Genomic DNA, 19,312 nt, shown 5'->3' on the forward strand with positions numbered 1-19,312 from the left:
GGTTCAAACATCCTTCTTTAGCTGGGTGAAGTTTGTTATTACTGATCTTCTGAAGCCTACTTCTGTCAAATAATCAAAGTCATTCTCCATCCAGTTTTTTTCCATTTCTGGCGAGGAGCTGTGTTCCTTTAGAGGAGAAGAGGCACTCTGATTTTTAGAATTTTCAGGTTTTCTGCTGTTTTCTCCCCATCTTTGTGGTTTTATCTACCATTGGTCTTTGATGATGGTGACCTTCAGATGGGACTTTGGTATCGATGTCCTTTTTGTTGATGTTGATGCTATTTCTTTCTGTTTGTTAGTTTTCCTTCTGACAGTCAGGACCCTCAGCTTTAATTCTGTTGGAGTTTGCTTGAGGTACAATTCAGACCCTCTTGGTCTGGGTATCACCAGCAGAATCTACAGAACAGCAAATATTGCACAGCATAAAATGTTGCTGCCTGATCCTTCCTCTGGAAGCTGCATCTCGGAGGGCTACCCAGCTGTATAAGGTGTCACTCTGCCCCTACTGGGAGGTGTCTCCCAGTTAGTCTAACTGGGGGTCAGGGACCCACTTGAGGAGGCAGTCTGTTTGTTCTCAGATCTCAAACTCCATGCTGGGAGAACAACTGCTCTCTTCAAAGCTGTCAGACAGGGACGTTTACATCTGTAGAAGTTTCTGCTGCCTTTTGTTCAGCTATACCCTGCCCCCAGAGGTGGAGTCTACAGAAACAAGCAGGCCTCGTTAAGCTGCAATGGACTCCACTCAGTTCGTGGTTCCCGGCTGCTTTGTTTACCTACTCAAGCCTCAGCTATGGTGCACGACCCTCCCCCAGCCTCACTGCTGCCTTGCAGCTCGATCTTGGACTGCTGTGCTAGCAGTGAGCAAGGCTCCATGGACATAGGGATTTCTGAGGCAGGCAGGGGATATAATCTCCTGCTGCGCTGTTTGTTAGGACTGTTGGAAAAGTGCAATATTGGGGTGGGAGTGTCCCAATTTCCAGGGATCATCTGTCATGGCTTCCCTTGGCTAGGGAAGGGAATTTCCCTACCCCTTGCACTTCCCAAGTGAGGCAATGCTCCACCCTGCTTTGACTCACATTCCGTGGTCTGCACCCACTGTCCAACAAGTCCCAGAGAGATGAACCCTGTACCTCAGTTGGAAATGCAGATATCACCTGTCTTCTGTTTCACTCACACTGGCAGCTGTAGACAGGAACTGTTCCTATTTGGCTAACTTGGATGGGTCCCTCACTTCTTTCTGGTTTTGAACTGGAGATATTTGCTTTCTCTCCATAAGGCTCAATGGACTCCCAAATGTTTCATCACAGATTCTCCTAAAAGAGTGTTTTCAACCTGCTGAATAAACAGAAAGTTTTAACTCTGTGAGGTGACTCCACAAGTCACAAAGCAGTTTCAAAAATAGCTTCTTTCTAGTTTTTATCTGGTGATATTATTCTTTTCCCCATAAAACTCAAAGGGCTCCCAAATGCCCCTTTGCAGATTCTCCAAAAAGAGTGTTTCCAACCTGCTGAATAAAAAGAAAATTTTAATTCTGTGACATGAATCCACATATTACAAAGCAGTTTCACAGATAACTTCTTTCTAGTTTTCACAAGTGGCTATTCAGTTTCTCTCTAAGGGCTCATTGGGCTCAAATATGTCCCTTTGCAGATTCTTTAAAAAGAATGTTTCCAGCCTATTGACTCAAAAGAAAGGTTTAACTCTGTGAGATGAATCCAAACATTACAAAACAGTTTCACATGTAGCTTCTTTCTAGTTTTTCTCTGGGGATATTTTGTTTTTCACCATATGGTTCACTGAGCTCCAATTTGTGCCTTTGCAGATTCCACAAAAAGAGTGCTTACAACTGCTGAATGAAAAGAAAGGTTTAACTCAGTTACATGAATCTACACATCAGAAAGTAGTTTTATAGATAGATTCTTTCTAGTTTTTTTCTGAAGATATTCAGTTTTTTCCCTTAGACCTCAGGGGCTCCCAAATATCTTTTTGCAGATTCTCTGAAAATAGCATTTCTAACATCTGAATCAAAAGACGGTTTTAACACTGTGAGATGAATCCCCATATCAGAAAGCAGTTTCACAGATAGTTACTTTCTAGTTTTTATCTGGAGATATTCAGTTTTTCCCCATAGACCTCAATGGGATCTCAAATGTTTCATCACAGATTCTCCAAAAAGAGTATTTCCAACCTGCTGAATCAAAAGAAAGTTTTAACTCAGTGAGATGGATCCACACATCACAAAGCAGTTTCACAGATAGCTTCTATCTAGTTTTTGTCTCGGAATATTTGGGTTTTCACCCTAGACCTCATTCAGCTCCCAAATGTCACTCACAGATTCTCCAAGACTGTTTATCCAACCTGCTAAATCAAAAGAAAGGTTTAACGGTGGGAGATGAATCCACATGTGACAAAGCAGATTCACAGATAGCTTATTTCTGGTTTTTATCTGGGTATATTTGTTTTTTTCGATACATCTCAATGGGCTTCAAAAAGTCCTTTCAAAGACAATACAAATAGAGAGTTTCCAACCTGCTGGATCAAAAGAAAGGTTTAATTATGTGAGATGGGTCCAGATATCACAAAACTGCTTCATAGATAGTTTCTTTCTAATTTTTATGTGGCGTTTTCCTTTTTTCCTTATAGGCCTCAATAAGCACCCAAATGTCTTTTCCAACATTCAGCAAAAAGACTTCTTCCTATCTACTGAATCAAAAGAAGGGTTTAACTCTGTGAGATCAATCCACAAATCACAAATGAGTTTCACAGATAGCTTCTTTCTAGTTATTATCTGGGGATATTCTGTTTTCCTAATAGACCTCAATTTGCTCATAAGTGTCCCTTCACACATTCTCCAAAAAGAGTGTTTTCAACCTGCTGAATCCAAAGAAAGGTTTAACTCTGTGAGATAAATCCACACATCAAAAAGCAGTTTTACAGATAGCTTCTTCCTAGTTTTTAATCTGTTGATATTCTGTTTTTCTCCCTAGGCCTCAATGGTCTCCCAAATGTCTCGTTGCAGATTCTCCAAGAACAGTGTTTCCAACCTTCTAAATAAAAACAAAGCTTCATCTCTGTGAGATTAATGCAGACATCACAAAGGAGTTTCAGAAATAGCTTCTTTCTGATTATTGTCTAGGGATATTCGGTTTTTCCCCATTGTCCTCAATGGGCTCCCAAATGTCCCTTTGCAGATTTTCCAAAAATAGTGTTTCCAACCTACTGAATCAACATAAAGTTTTAATTCTGTGAGATGAATCCACACATAAGAAAGTAGTTTCAGAGATAGTGTCTTTCTAGTTTTTATCTGGGGGTATTCTGTTTTTATTCTTAGGCCTCAATGAACTTTCAAATGTCTGTTCTCTGATTCTCCAATGAAAGTGGTTCCAAACTGCTGAATCAAAAGAAATGTTTGACTCTGTAGGATGAATCCACACATCACAATGCGGTTTCTCAGATAGCATCTTTCTAGTTTTTATCTAGGGATATTCGATTTTTCCCCATAAACCTCAATGGGCTCCCAAATGACTCTTTGCAGATTCCCCCAAAATAGTGTTTCCAACCTACTGAATAAACAGAAAGTTTTAACTCTTTGAGATCAATTCACACATAAGAAAGTAGTTTCGGCCGGGCGCGGTGGCTCAAGCCTGTAATCCCAGCACTTTGGGAGGCCGAGACGGGCGGATCACGAGGTCAGGAGATCGAGACCATCCTGGCTAACACGGTGAAACCCCGTCTCTACTAATAAAAAAAAAAATTAGCCGGGCGATGTGGCGGGCGCCTGTAGTCCCAGCTACTCAGGAGGCTGAGGCAGGAGAATGGCGTAAACCCGGGAGGCGGAGCTTGCAGTGAGCTGAGATCTGGCCACTGCACTCCAGCCTGGGCAACAGAGCGAGACTCCGTCTCAAAAAAAAAAAAAAAAAAAAAAGTAGTTTCAGAGATAACGTCTTCCTAGTTTTTATCTAGGTGCATTCTGTTTTTATTCTTAGGCCTCAATGGGTTTTCAAATGTCTGTTCTCTGATTCTCCAATAAAAGTGGTTCCAAACTGCTGAATCAAAAGAAATGTTTAACTCTGTAGGATGGATCCACACATCACAACACAGTTTCTCAGGTAGCACCTTTCTAGTTTTTATCTAGGGATATTCGGTTTTTCCCCATAGGCTTCAATGGGCTCCCAAAGGACTCTCTGCAGATTCTCCAAAAAGAATGTTTCCAACCTGCTGAAACAAAAGAAAGGTTTACCTCTGCAATGGGAATGAACACGTCACAAAGCAGTTTCTCAGATAACTTCTTCCTAGTTTTTATCTGAGGATATTCTGTTTTTCCCCAAGGCCTCAGTGGGCTCCCAAATATCCCTTCATTGTTCTCCAAAATGAGTGTTTCCAACCTGCTGAGTTAAAAGAAATGTTTAACTTTGTGAGATGAATCCACAAGTCACAAAGTAGTTCCAAAGACAGCTTCTTTCCAGTTTTTATCTAGGGGTATTTGGTTTTTCCCCATAGGCCTCAAATGGCTCCCTAATATCCCTTCATAGATTCTCCAAAAAGGATGCTTCCAAACTGCTGAATGAAAAGGAAATTTTAACTCAGTGACATGAATAAACATCAGAAAGCAGTTTCACAGATAGCTTCTTTCCAGTTTTTGTCTGGGGATATTCGGTTTTTCTCCAGAGACCTCAATGGGCTCACAAACATTCCTTCACATATTTTATAAAAAGAGTGTTTCCAACCTGCTGAATAAAAGGGAAGGTTTAACCCTGTGAGATGAATTCCATACATCGAAAAGCAGTCTTATAGATAACTTACTTCTAGTTTTATCTGGTGACTACTCTGTTTTTCTTCTTAGGCCTAAATTGTCCTAAATATCTTATCATAGATTCTCCAAAAAGAGTGTTTCCAATCTGCTGAATAAACAGAAAGGTTTAACTCTGTGAGATTAATCCACACATAATAAAGCAATTTCACAGATAGCTTCTTTCTAGTTATTATCTGGGGATATACAGTTTTCCCCATTCACCTCAAAGGTCTCCCAAATGTCCCTTTACAGATCTCGAAGTGTGTTTCCAACCTGCTAGAATGAAAAGAAAATTTTAACTCAGTTAGATGAATCCACACATAACAAAGCAGTTTCACACATAGCTTCCTTCTAGTTTTTATCTGGGGAATAACTCCCTGGGCCTCAATGGGCTCCAAATGTCCCTTCACAGATACTCCAAATGGAGTGTTTTCAACCTGCTGAATCAACAGAAATGTTTAACTCTGTGAGACGAATCCACACATCACAAAGCAGTTTCATAAATAACTTCTTCCACTCTTTACTGGAGATATTCTGTTTTTCCCTATGGGCCTCAATGAGCTCCCAAATGTCCCTTCATAGTTATGCAAAAAAAAAAAAGTTTTCATCCTGCTGAATCAAAAGATAAGTTTAACTCTGTGATATGAATCCACACATCACACAGATGTTTCACTGATAGCCTTCTTGCTAGTTTTTACCTAGGGATACTCGATTTTTCCACATTGGTCTCAATGGCCTCTTAAACATCCCTTCACAGATTATTCCAAAAGAGTGCATCTAAACTGCTGAATCAAAAGAAAATTTTGACTACATGAGATGAAACCACACATCACCAAGCAGTTTCACAGATGTGTTATTTCTAGTTTTTACCTGGGCAATTCGGTAATTCCCCATAGATCTCAAAAGGATCCCAAATGTATTTTCACAGATTCTCCAAAAAGAGTGTTTAAAACCTGCTGAATTGGCTGGGTGAGGTGGCTCACGCCTGTAATCCCAGCACATTGGGAGGCTGAGGTGGCAGATCACGAGGTCAGAAGGTTGAGACCATCCTGGCTCACACAGTGAAACACCGTCTCTATTAAAAATACAGAAAAGTAGCCCGGCATGGTGGCAAACACCTGTAGTCCCAGCTACTCTAGAGGCTTTGGCAGGAAAGTGGAGTGAACCGAGGAGGCGGAGTTTGCAGTGAGCCGAGATTGTGCCATTGAACTCCAGCCTGGGTGATGGAGCAAGACTCCATCTCAAAACAAAACAAGACAAAACAAAAAACAACCTGCTGAATCAAACAAAGGATTAACTCTGTGTAATGAGCCCACACATCACAAAAACAGTTTCATAGATAGCTTCTCTCTAGGTTTCACCTGAAGATGCTCAGTTATTCACCATGGGCCTAAATGAACTCTCAAATTTTTTTGCAGATTCTCCAAAAAGACTCTTTCCAACCTACTGAATAAAAGAAAGGTTTGACTCTGTTAGATGAATCCACACATCACAAAGCAGTTTCACAGATAGCTTCTTTCTTGTTTTTATCTGGGAATATTCGACTTTTCCCCATGGGCCTCAATTGGCTCCCAAATATCCCTTTGCAGATTCTTCAGAGTGTTTCCAACCTGATGAATAAAACAATGGTTTCACACTGTGAGATGAATCCACACATCACAAAACAGTTTCACAAATAGATTATTTCTAGTTTTTATCTGGGTATATTCTGTTTTCCTGCACTGGTCTCAATGGGATACCAAATATACCTTTGTAGATTCTCCAAAAAGAGTGCTTCTAGCATTTCGAAAGAAATGTTTAACTCTGTGAACTGAATCCACACATCACAAACCTGTTTCACAGATAGCTTCTTATTGATTTTTATTTCGAAATATTCAGTTTTTCCCCATGAACCTCAATAGGCTCCAAAATATCCCTTCACAGATTCTTTATAAAGATTGTTTCCAACCTGCTGAATCTAAAGAAAGGTTTAACTCTGTGAGATGAATTCACACATCACAAAGCAGTTTCACAGATAACTTCTTTCTAGTTTTTATCTGAGAACATTCGATTTTTTTCACATGTGCTTCAATGGGCTCCCAAATGTCCCTTCACAGATTCTCCAAAAAGAGGGTTTCCAACCTGCTGAATCCAAAGACAGGTTTAACTCTGTGAGATGAATCCACACATCAAAAAGCAGTTTAACAGATAACTTCCTTCTAGTTTTAATCTTTAGATATTCACTCTTTCCTCTTAGGCCTCAATGTGCTCCAAAATGTCCCTTCACTGATTCTCCAAAAAGAATGTTTCCAACCTACTGACTCAACAGAAAGGATTAACTCTGTGAGGTTAATCCACATATCACGAAGCAGTTTCGCAGATATCTTCTTTCTAGATTTACCTTTGGATATTCAGTTTTTCCCCAAAGGCCTCAGTAGGCTCCAAAATGACCCTTCACAGATTCTTTTGAAAAAGTTTTTCAAACCTCATGAATCAAAAGAAAGGTTTCACTCTGTTAGATAAATCTAAACATCACAAAGCAGTTTCACAGATAGCTTCTTTCTAGTATTTACTTGGGATTATTCAATGTTTCACCATAGGCATCAAAGGCTCCCAAATGTCCCTTTTCAGATTATCCAAAAAGAGTGTTTCCAACCTGTTGAATCAAAAGGAAGTTTTAACTCTGTTACATGAATCCACACATCACAAGGTAGTTTCATATACAGTTTCTTTCTACTTATTATCTGGGGATTTTCAGTTTTTCCACATGGGCCTCAGTGGGTTCAATAATATCCCTTCACAGATCCTCCAACAAGAGTGTTTCCAACCTGCTGAATCAAAAGAATGTTTAGCTCTGTGAGATGAATCCATACATCACAAGGCATTTTCAACAGATAGATTCTATTTTTTCCTCTGGGGATATTTGTTTTTCTTTCAATGGGCCTCAATGCGCTCCCAAATATGCCATGGGAGATTTGCCAATAAGAGTGTTTCCAACCTGCTGAATCATAGGAAAGTCCTATCTCTTTGAGATGAATTTACACACCACAAAGCAGTTTCACAGATAGTTTTTCTCTAGCTTTTACCTGGGGATAGTTGGCTTTTCTCCATAGGCATCAATGGGATCCAAAACAGTCCTTCACAAATTATCCAAAAAGAGTATTTCCAACTTGCTGAATGAAAAAAAAAAAAGGTTTAATTATGTGAGAAGACTGCCACATATCACAAAGCAGTTTCATAGACAGCTTCTTTCTAATTTTTATCTGAGGACATTCTATTTTTCCCCATAGGTCTCAATGGGCCCCCAAATGACCCTTCAGAGATTCTCCAAGAAGAGTGTTTCTTACCTGCTGAATAAAAGAAAGGTTTAATTCCTTGAGATGAATCCACACATCATGAAGCCATTTCGCATACATCTTCTTTCCCATTTTTATCTGAGATATTCCGTTTTTCCCCTAGGCCTCAAAGGACTTCCAAATGTCCCTAAGCAGATTCTCCAAAAAGATTGTTTCCAACCTGCTGAATCCAAAGGATATTTTAACTTTGTTAGATGAATCCACCCATCACAAAGTAGTTTTGCCGATAGCTTCATCCTAGTATTTACCTGGGGATAATCAGCTTTTCCCCATAGGCTTCAATGAGCTCCAAAGTGTCCCATCACAGGTTCTCTAAAAAGAGTGTTTTTAACCTGTTGAATCAAAAGAAACATTCAATAGTGAGAAATAAAGCACACATCACCAAGCAGTTATACAGATAGCTTCGTTCTAGTTTTTACCTTGGGATATTTGATTTTTCCCATTGGGCCTCACTGGGCTCCCAAATGTCTCTTTGCACATTCTCCAAAGAAAAAAAAAGGGGTTTCCAACCTGCTGAATCAAAAGAAACGTCTTAATCTGTGAGATGAATCCACACATCACAAAGCAGTTTCACAGATAGCTTCTTTCTAGGTTTCAGGAAATATTGGGTTTTTCCTTATAGGTCTCAATGGTATCCCAAATGTTCCTCCAAAAATAGTGTTTCCAACTGCTGATTTAAGGAAAGCATTTAACTCTGTATCATGAATCCAGAAACAACAAAGCTGTTATACAGATAGTTTCTTTCTAGATTTTACTGGGGTTATCTGATTTTTCACATTGGTCTCAATGGGCTCGCAAATGTCACTATGCACTTTCTCCAAAAAGAGTGTTTCCAACCTGCAGAATCAAAAGAAACATTTAATTATTGATACAAATCCACACATCACAAAGCAGTTTCACAGATAGCTTTTCTCTGTTTTTTACCTAGGTATATTCGGTTTTCACCCATGGGTCTCATTAGGCTCCCAAATGTCCCTTCACAGATGCTCGAAAATGAGCATAACAAAATGATTGAATCAAAAGAAAAGTTTAGCTCAGTGACATGAATCCACACACCACAAAGCAGGTTCACATACAGCTTCGTTCCAATTTTTATCTGGGAATATGTGGTTTGTCAACTGGGACTGAATGGGATCCCAAGTTTCCTTTCACAGATTATCCAAAAAGATTGTTTCCAGCCTGCTGAATCAAAGAAAGGTCTAAGTCTGTGGGATGAATCCACACATCACAAATCAGTTTCACACATAGCTTCATTCCTGATTTTATCTGGGGATATTCTCTTTTTCTCCCATAGGTCCCAATGGGCTCCTAAATGTCCCTTTGCAGATTCTATAAGGAAAGTGTTTCCAACCTGCTGTATCAAAAGAGTAATTTAACTCTGTTAGATAAATCCACACATCACAAAGATGTTTCACAGAAAGGCTTCTTTCTTGTTTTTAAATGAGGATAGTCAGGTTTTCATCATAGGCCTCAATGGAATCTCAAATGTCCCTTCACAGACTCTCCAAAAGGAGTGTTTCCTGACCTGCTGAATCAAAAGAAATGTTTAACTCTGTAAAATAAAACATATATCATAAAGAAGTTTCACAGATAGTTTTTTCTAGTCTTTGCCTGGGGATATGCTGTTTTTCCCAATAGGTCTCAATGGGCTCCAACATGCCCCTTCATAGATTTTCCAAAAAGAGTGTTTGGAACATGCTAAATCAATAGAAAGGCTTCACTCTGTTAGATGAATGCACACACCACAAAGCAGTTTCACAAATAGCTTCTTTCTAGTATTTACCTGGGGATGTTTTGGTTTTCCCCATAGGCCTAAATGGGCTCCTAAATGTCCCTTCTCTGATTCTCCAAAAAGAGTGCTTCAAAACTGCTGAATCAAAATAAAGGTTTAACTTTGTGAGATGAATCCACAGTTTCACAGATAACTTATTTCTAGTTTTTACATGAGGATATTCTGCTTTTTCTCGTAGGCCTCCATGGGCTACCAAATGTCTTTTTGCAGATTCTCCAGAAAGAGTGTTTCCAACCTACTTAATCAAAAGAAATGTTTAGCTCTGTGAAATGAATCCACACAAAACAAAGCAGTTTCACAGATACCTTCCTTCTAGTTTTTACCTATGGGATATGTGGTGTTTTCCACATGGGCCTCAATGGTCTCTTAAATAGTCCTTTTCAGAATCTCCAAAAAGAGTAGTTACCAACATACTGAATCAAAAGAAATGTTTAACTCTCTGAGATTCATCCACACATCACAAAGTAGTTTCACAGATACCTTCTTTCTAGTTTTTACCTGTGGATATTCAGTTTTTTCCCATTGGCCTCAATGGGCTTCCAAAAGTCCATTTGGAAATTTTCCAAAAAGAGTGTGTCCAACCTGCTGAATCAAAATAAATGTTTAACTCTGCGAGATGAATCCAGACTATCACAAAGAGTTTCAAGGATAGCTTATTTCTAGTTTTTACCTGGGGATATTCTGCTTTTCCCCATCAGCCTCAAAGAGCTCCAAATTGTTCCATCGCAGATTCTCCAAAAAGACTGCTGCCAAGCTGCTGAATCAAGGCAAAATTTAACACCTGTGAGATGAATCCACACATCATAAAGCAATTTCACAGATAGCTTCTTTCTAGTTTATAGCTGGGGATATTCGATTATTTCCCTTAGGCCTCAAAGTGTTCCCAAAAGTCCCCTGACATATTCTCCTGAAAGAGTGTTTTCCACCTGCTGAATTAAAAGAAGGTTTACTTCTGTGAGATGAACCCACACACCATAACACAGTTTCATATACAACTTCTTTCCAATTTTGATATGGGTATATTTGGTTTTTACTCTAGGCCTCAATGGGCTCCCAAATGTACTTCACAGATTCTCTAAATACAGTGTTTTTTACATGATGAAGTAAAAGAAAGGTTGAACTCTGTGAGATCAATCCACACATCACAAAACAGTTTCACATAAAGTTTTTTTTTTTTTTTTTTTTTTTTGCAATTTTTATCCTGGGATACTCAGTTTTTCACCTAGTCCTCAATGGACTCCCAAATGTCGCTTCACAGATTTTCCTAAAGATTGTTTCCAATTTGCTGAATCAAAAAGAATATTTAACTCTTTTAGATGAATCCACACTTCACAAAGCAGTTTCACAGATAGCTTATTTCCAAGTTTTTTCTGAAGATATTAGATTTTTCCCCATAGGCCTCAAAGGGCTCCCAAATGTCCGTTTGCTGATTCTCCAAAAAGAAGAGAAATAAAATCTTTTACAGACAAGTAAATGTGGAGAGATTTTGTCACCACCAGGCCTTTCTTACAAGAGCTTCAGAATGAAGCACTAAACATGGAAAAGAACAATCAGTGCCAGCCACGGCAAAAACATGCCAAATTGTAAAGACCATAGATGCTAGGAAGAAACTGCATCAACTAACGAGCAAAATGGCTAGCTAACATCATAATGACAGGATCAAATTCACACACAATATTAACCTTAAATGTAAATGGGCTAAATGCTCCAATTAAGACATTGACTGGCAAATTTGATGGAATCAAGATCCTTCAGTTTGCTGTATTCAGGTGACCCATCTCACGTGCAGAGACACACATAGGCTCAAAATAAAGGAATCGAGGAAGATCTACCAAGCAAATGGAAAACAAGCAAACAAAAAAAAAACAAACAGGGGTTGCAGTTCTAGTCTCTGATAAAACAGACTTTAAACTATCAAGATCAAAAGAGACGAAGAAGGCTATTACATAATGGTAAAAGAATCAATTCAACAAGAGGAGGTAACTATCCTAAATATACATGCATGCAATACAGGAGCACCTAGATCCATAAAGGAAGTCCTTAGAGACTTACAAAGAGACTTACACTCCCACACAATAATAATGGGAGACTTTATCACCCAACTGTCAACATTAGACAGATCAAAGGGAGAGAAAGTTAACAAGGATACCCAGGAATTGAACCCAACTCTGAACCAAGCAGACCTAATAGACATCTATAGAACTGTCCACCCCAAATCAACAGAATATTCATTCTTCTCAGCACCACATCGCACTTATACCAAAATTGACCACACAGTTGGAAGTAAAGCACTCCTTAGCAAATGTAAAAGAACAGAAATTATAACAAACTGTCTGTCAGATGACAGTGAAATCAAATTGGAACTCAGGATTAAGAAACTAACTCAAAGCCCTCAACTACATGAAAAATGAACAACCTGCTCCTGAATGACTACTGGGTACATAACGAAATGAAGGCAGAAACAAAGATGTTATTTGAAATCAATGAGAACAAAGACACAACATACAAAATCTCTTGGACACATTTAAAGCAGTGTGTAGAGGGAAATTTATAGCACGAAATACCCACAAGAGAAAGCAGAAAAGATCTAAAATTGACCCCCTAGTATCACAATTAAAAGAACTAGAGAAACAAGAGCAAACACATTCAAAAGCTAACAGAAGGCATGAAATCACTAAGATCAGAGCAGAATTGAAGGAGCTAGAGATACAAAAGTCCCTTCAAAAAATTAATGAATCCAAGAACTGGTTTTTTGAAAAGATCAACAAAATTGATAGACCACTATCAAGACTAATAAAGAAGAAAAGAGAGAAGAATCAATTAGATGTAATAAAAATGATAAAGGGGATATCACCACCGATCCCACAGAATTAAAAACTACCGTCAGAGAATACTACAAACAACTCTATGTAAGTAAATTAGAAGACCTAGAAAAAATGGATAAATTCTTGGACACATACACCCTCCCAAGACTAAACCAGGAAGAAGTTGAATCCCTGAATAGATCAATAACAGACTCTCAAATTGAGGCAATAATTAATAGCCTACCAACCAAAAATCTCCAAGACCAGATGGCATTACAGCCAAATTCTACCCCAAATTCTGAAACTATCCCAATCCATAGAAAAAGAGGGAATCCTCCCTAACTCATTTTATAAGGCCAGCATCACCCTGATACCAAAACCTGGCAGAGACACAACAAAAAAAAGAGCATTTTAGACCAATATCCCTGACGAACATTGATGCAAAAATCCTCAAAAAATACTGGCAAACCGAATCCAGCAGTGTATCAAAAAGCTTGTGCACCATGATCAAGTGGGCTTCATCCCTGGGATGCAAGGCTTGTTCAAAGTACACAAATCAGTAAACGTAATCCATCATGTAAATAGAACCAAAGACAAAAACCACATGATTATCTCAATAGATGTGGAGAAGGCCTTAGACAAAATTGAACAGCCCTTTACGTAAAAAACAGTCAATAAATTAGGTATCGATGGGACGTATCTCAAAATAAAAAGTTCTGGACAGGGCAATCAGGTAGGAGAAAGAAAAAAAGGGTATTCAATTAGGAAAAGAGGAAGTCAAATTGTCCCTGTTTGCAGATGACATGATAGTATATTTAGAAAACCCCCTCATCTCAGCCCCAAATCTCCTTAAGCTGACAAGCAACTTCAGCAAAGTCTCAGGATACGAAATCAATGTGCAAAAATCACAAGCATTCCTATGCACCAATAAAAGACAGAGGCCCAAATCATGAGTGAACTCTCATTCACAATTGCTTCAAATAATAATATACCTAGGAATACCACATACAAGGGACGTGAAAAACCTCTTCAAGGAGAACTACAAATGACTGTTCAATGAAATAAATGAGGACAGAAACAAATGGAAGAACATTCCATGCTCATGGATAGGAAGAATAAATATTGTGACAATGGCCACACTGCCCAAGGTATTTATAGATTCAGTGCTATCCCCATCAGGCTACCAATGACTTTCCTCATAGAATTGGAAAAAACTTTAAAGTTCATATGGAACCGAAAAAGAGTCCACATAGCCAAGACAATCCCAAGTCAAAATAGCAAAGCTGGAGGAGGCATCATGCTACCTGACTTCAAACTATACTACAAGGCTACAGTAGCCAAAACAGCATGGAACTGGTACCAAAACAGACATATAGAGCAATGGAACAGATAAGAGCCCTCAGAAATAATACTACACATCTACAACCATCTGATCTTTGACAAACCTGACAGAAATGGGGAAAGGATTTCCTATTTAATAAATGGTAGTGGGAAAACTGGCTGGCCATATGTAGAAAGCTGAAACTGGATCCCTTCCTTACACCTTATGCAAAAATTAATTCAAAATGGATTAAAGACTTAAATGTTAAACCTAAAACCGTAAAAACCCTGGAAGCAAACCTAGGACTACCACTCGGGACATAGGCAAGGCAAGGACTTCGTGGCTAAAACAAAAAAAGTGATGGCAACAAAAGCCAAAATTGGCAAATGGGATCTAATTAAACCAAAGAGCTTCTGCACAGCAAAATAACCTACCATCAGAGTGAACAGGCAACCTACAGAATGGGAGAAAATTTTTGCAATCTACTCATCTGACAAAGGGCTGATATACAGAATCTACAAATAACTTAAACAAATTTACAAGAAAAAAATCAAACGACCCCATAAAAAAGTGGGCAAAGTATACGGACAGACACTTCTCAAAAGAAGACATTTATGCAGCCATCAGACACGTGAAAAAATTCTCATCACTGACCATCAGAGAAATGCAGATCAAAAGCACCATGAGATACCATCTCACACCAGTTAGAATGGCGACCATTAAAAAGTCAGGAAACAACAGGTGCTTGAGAGGATGTGGAGAATTAGGAACACTTTTACACTGTTGGTGGGACTGTAAACTGGTTCAACCATTGTTGAAGACAGTGTGGCAATTCCTCAAGGATCTAGAATCCAAAATACCATTTGACCCAGCCATCCTATTACTGGGTATATACCCAAAAGGTTATAAATCATGCTGCTATAAAGACACATGCACATGTATGTTTATTGCAGCACTATTCACAGTAGCAAAGACTTGGAACCAACCCAAATGTCCATCAATGATCGACTGGATTAAGAAAATATGACACATTTACACCATGGAATATTATGCAGCCATAAAAAGGATGAGTTCATGTCCTTTATAGGGACATGGATGAAGATGGAAACCATCATTCTCAGCAAACTTTTGCAAGGACAGAAAACCAAACACCGCATGTTCTCACTGATAGGTGGGAATTGAACAATGAGAGCGCTTGGACACAGGAAGGGTAACATCACACACTGGGGCCTGTCATGGGGTGGGGGTAGGGGGAATGATAGCATTAGGAGATATACCTAATGTAAATAAAGAGTTAATGAGTGCAGCACATCATCATGGCACATGTGTACATAAGTAATAAACCTGCACGTTGTGCACATGTACCCTAGAACTTAAAGTATAATAATAATTAAAACATAAAAAACAATATTTCTAACCTGCTGAATCAAAGGAAACTTTAACACTGTGAAATGAATCTACATATCACAAAACAGTTTCACAGACAGCTTCTTTCTAGTATTTATCTGGGGATATTCAGTTGGTCCCCATGTGCCTAGATGAACTTCCAAATGTCCCATCACACATTCCCCAAAAGCAGTGTTTCAAACCTGCTTGATCAAAAGAAACTTTAACTCCATGAGATGAAACCACACATTACAAAGCAGTTACACAGATGGCTTCTTTTTAGTTTTTACCTGGTGATATTCACTTTATCCCCATGAGCCTCAATGGTCTCCCAAATGTCCCTTCACAGATTCTCCAAAAGAAGTTTTTCCAACCTACTGGATCAGAAGAAAAGTTTAACTCTGTGCAATGAATCCTAATGTCACAAAACATCTTCACAGAAAGCTACTTTCAAGTCTTACCTGGAAATATTGTTTTTTTCCTTATAGGTCTGAAAGGGTTTCCAAATGTCCCTTCACAGATTCTCCAAAAAGAGTGTTTCTAACCTGCTGAATCAAAGGAAACATTTAACTCTGTGAGACGAATCCACAAACTACAAAGCTGTTATACAGATAGCTTCTTTCTAGTTTTCCACTGGAGATACCAGTTTTTTCCACATGGGAAACAATGGGCTCCCAAACGTCCCATCACTGATTCTCCAGAAAGAGTGTTTTTAACCTGATGAATCAAAAGAAAAGTTTAACTCTATGAGATGAATACACACATCAGAAAGCAGTTTCATGTACAGTTTTTTTTCTATTTTTTATCTGGCAATACAATATTTTATTTTCCATCGGCCTCAATGGGCTCCCAAAGGTCCCTTAGCAAATTCTCCAAAAAGAGAAATTCCAAACTACTAACTCAAAAGAAAAATTTAACTCTGTGAGATGAACCAACACATCACAAAGCAGTTTCACAAATAGTTTCTTTCTAGCTTTTGCCTGGGAATATTTAATTTTTCCCCTAGTCCTCAGTGGGCTCCCAAATGACACTTCACAGATTCTCCAAACAGTGTATTTCCAACGTGCTGATTAAAATGAAATCTTTAACACTGTGAAATGAATCCACACATTATGAAACAGTTTCACACATACATTCTTTCTCGTTTTTACCTGGCGATGTTTTGTTTTTCACATTGACCTCAATGGGCTCCCAAATGTCGCTTTACAAATTTTCCAAAAGAAGTGCTTCCAACCTTCTGAATCAAAAGGAAGATTTAACTCTATGAGATGAATCCACACATCACAATGCAGTTTCACAGATAACTTCCTTCTAGATTTAACATGGGTATATTCCTTTTTTTTTTTTTTCACATAGGCCTCAATGGGTTCCCAAATGTCCCCTCGCAGATTCTCCAAAAAGAATGTTTCCAACCTGCTAAATCAAAGAAAGTTTTATCACCGTGAGATCAATTCACACATCACAAAGCAGTTTCACAGACAGCTTCTTTCTAGATTCTACATGAAGATATTTGGTTTTCCCCATAGGTCTCATTGGGCTCCCAAATGTCCCTTTACAGATTCTCCAGAAAAAGTGTATCCAACCTGCTGAATCAGAAGAAACGTTTAACTTTGTGAGATGAATCCACATATCACAAAGCAGTTTCACAGATAGTTTCTTTCTGGTTTTTACCTAGGAATATTTTTTAATTGGTCTCAAACTATCTGTTATACAGATAGTTTCTTTGTAAGTTTTACCTGGAGATTATGTTTTTCACATCAGTCTCAATGGGCTCCCAAACGTTTATTTGCAGAATCCCCCAAAATAGCGTTTCCGAACTGCTGAATCAAAAGAAAGATTTAACTCAGTGATGGTGAATGCACACTTCACAAAGCAGTTTCACAGATAGCTTCTTTCTAGTTTTTATCTGATGATATTCGATTTTTAGCCATAGTACTCAATGAGCTCCCAAATTGTCCCTTTGCATATTCAACAAAAAGAGGGTTTTCCAACTAGCTGAATAAAAACAATAGCTTACCTCTGTGAGATGAATCCACATATCACAAAGCAGTTACACAGATAGCTTCTCTGTAGTTTTTATCTGTGGATATATGCCTTTTTCCTATTTGCTTTATTGGGTTTCCAAATGTCTCTGTGCTGATTTTCCAAAAAGAGGGTTTACAACCTACTGAATAAAAAGAGAGGTTTGGCTCTGTGAGATGTATCCACACATCACAAAGCAGTTTCACAGATAGCTTCTTTGTAGTTTTTACCTGAAGATATTTGGGTTTTCTTCTTAGGCCTCAATGGGCTCCCAAACGTCCTTTCACAGATTCTCCAAAAAGAGTGTTTCCAATCTGCTGAATCAAAAGAAAGGTTTAACTCTGTGAGATGAGTCCATACATCACAAAGCAGTTTCACAGGTAGCTTCTTTCTAGTTTTTACTTAGGTATATTCATTTTTTTCACATAGGCCACGATGTTCTCCCCAATATCCCTTTGCAGATTCTCCAAAAAGAGTATTTCTAACCTGCTGATTCAAAAGAAAGATTTATCTCTGAGATGAACCCACACATTCCAGAGTGGTTGCACATATAGCTTCTTTCTAGTTTTTATCTGGATATATTCCGTTTTCTTCATAGGCCTGAATGGGATCCCAAATGTCCCTTCGCAGATTTTCCAAAAAGAGTGATTGCAACCTGCTAAATGAAAAAGGTTTAACTCTGTGAGATGAATGAACACATCCAAAAGCACTTTCCCAGATAGCTTCTTTCTAATTTTTACCTGATGATATTTTTTTCCCCTAAGCCACAATGGGCTCCAAAATGTCCCATTGTAGATTATCCAAAAAGAGTGTTTCCAACCTGCTGAATCAAAAGAAAGTTTTATCTCAGTGAGATGAATCAAGCTATCACAAAACAGTTTCACAAATAGATTTTTTCTAGTTTTTATCTAAGGATATTTGGTTTTTCCCTTACGCCAATATGAACACCCATGTGTCCCATCTCAGATGTTCCAAAAAGAGTGTTTCCAACCTGCCACATCAAAAGAAAGCTTTAGCTCTGTGAGATGAACCCAAATATCACAAAGCAGTATCACAGATACCATTTTTCTAGTTTTTATCTGAGGATATTTGGTTTTTATATCCTCATATACCTCATAGGCCTCAATGGGCTCCAAAATGTCTTTTCACAGATTCTCTGAAAAAAGAGTTTCCAACCTGCTGAATCCAAAGAACAGTTTAACTCTTTGATATGAATCCAAATTCTTTGACATGAATTCAAGTATCACAAAGCACTTCCAAAGATAGTTTCTTTCTAGTTTTTATCATAGGATATTCCGTTTTACCCCATAGGTTTTAATGGGTTACCAAACGTACCTTTCACACATTCTCCAAAAAGATTGCTTCCAACCTGCTGAATCAAAACAAACATTTAACTATGTGAGATGAATCCACACATCACAAAGAAGTTTCACAGATACAGATACCTTTTTTCTAGTTTTTATTTGGAGATATTCAGTTTTTCCCCATAGTCCTCAATAAGTTCCAAATGTCTCTTCACATATTCTACAATAAGAGTGTTTCCAACCTGCTGAATCAAATGAAAAGTTTAACTCTGTGAGGTGAATCCACATATTGCAAAGCAGTTTCAGAGAAAGCTGCTTTCCAGGTTTTATTTGAGAATATTTGTTTTTTCTTCATAGGACTCAATGGGCTCCTAATTATCCCTATGCAGATTCTCCAGAGTGTTTCTAACCTGCTTAATCAAAAAAAAAGTTTAACTCTGTGAGACAAATATACATCACAAAGTGCTTTCACAGATAGCTTCATTCTAGGTTTTATTGGGGGATATTCACTTTTGCCTCTTTGACCTCAATTGGCTACCAAATTTCCATTCACAGG

The sequence above is a fragment of the Rhinopithecus roxellana genome, chromosome 9 (assembly GCF_007565055.1).
Source record: "Rhinopithecus roxellana isolate Shanxi Qingling chromosome 9, ASM756505v1, whole genome shotgun sequence".
Lineage (NCBI taxonomy): Eukaryota > Metazoa > Chordata > Mammalia > Primates > Cercopithecidae > Rhinopithecus > Rhinopithecus roxellana.